Genomic DNA, 670 nt, shown 5'->3' with positions numbered 1-670 from the left:
AAGCTGACAAGAACCCACAAGAGGCTATTACTTTTGCTGTCTCAGATAGAGACTTAGCATCATTGTGTTCACGGGTGTGTTCTCGTAACAATGAATGGAATATTTCAACCTTCTTTTCTGTGATTAGAGAGAGGAACTGCAGTTTTTTTGACCAGTAGCTTGGCAGAAATACTTTTTGATAGTCCATGTCACTCAGAAAGGACAGTGTAGATTTATTATAGTGTCTTCTCTCCCAGCAGATGAAAAGGACAGCCACTTGTATCATTAGGTTTTCATACTCTACAATATCCCCACCCCTAAAGATGTTGTACTGGAAAAATACAAGAGGAAGCACATGTTCAAGTAGATATATGACAGAAACATATTCATGGTCTTTGCAGATTCCAAATTTCTGTAGAACGTTTTCTCGGATTTGAAGCCAGCCGAGAAGAGTAGCAGTTAAGCATAGTGTGACCTTGTATGGTTTGGGCTGGTGGGGAAGATATGTCCCAAAAACAGTCTTGAAGAGCATGTTAAAGAAATGCTTGAAAATGATAACTGTGGCTTCTGCAGCATTCAGAGAAACATGGAACTGTCCTTGCTCAGGGATAACAGACTGCCTGAGATAGTTACATTTCCCCAGAGCAATGTTTTTTTTAGGATAGTACCAGCCTGGCCAGTCAGCTGGCCA

This window comes from Pavona decussata, unplaced genomic scaffold (assembly GCF_977016875.1).
Source record: "Pavona decussata unplaced genomic scaffold, jaPavDecu1.1 SCAFFOLD_221, whole genome shotgun sequence".
NCBI classification, from domain to species: domain Eukaryota; kingdom Metazoa; phylum Cnidaria; class Anthozoa; order Scleractinia; family Agariciidae; genus Pavona; species Pavona decussata.
The sequence above is the reverse complement of the archived record's forward strand: the minus strand, read 5'-3'. Positions refer to the sequence as shown.